Below are 451 nucleotides of genomic sequence, written 5' to 3'. Positions count from 1 at the left end.
CAACTAAGCCAATTCATTGCTTTCCTTTTGTGTGTGAACCTCTATCCCTGCAAAGGACCAGAGATTAATCAGAGCCTGGCAGATTTTGCATGTCCTCAGCTCACACCACTGCCCCAGGCTGACAGCAATCACTCAATCTTTCACAGTTTAATTTAAAAATCAGNTATGCATGCACTCTTACCATTTCCCAGGTACAAACTGCATCCAGCAGGCACTGGCAAGAAAGTGTACCCTTTTTTAAAGTGTGAGTGAAAATTGAGACATATTTTTAAGTACTTCCATGTGTGGAGATTTTTTTCTTACCTGTGTGTGACAAACCTATTTCACAGTGATCTGCATTTCTTTTCTTCTTTCTAAAGCTATTACCTTGGACTTCATTGAAAGAGCCCCATTTTCTCTGCACTCACATTCACTGGCTTGAGTGATCTACTTATAGATTTAGAATAGGGAG

This window comes from Mus caroli, chromosome 6, assembly GCF_900094665.2.
Source record: "Mus caroli chromosome 6, CAROLI_EIJ_v1.1, whole genome shotgun sequence".
NCBI classification, from domain to species: domain Eukaryota; kingdom Metazoa; phylum Chordata; class Mammalia; order Rodentia; family Muridae; genus Mus; species Mus caroli.
Note: the sequence above shows the minus strand (reverse complement) of the source record.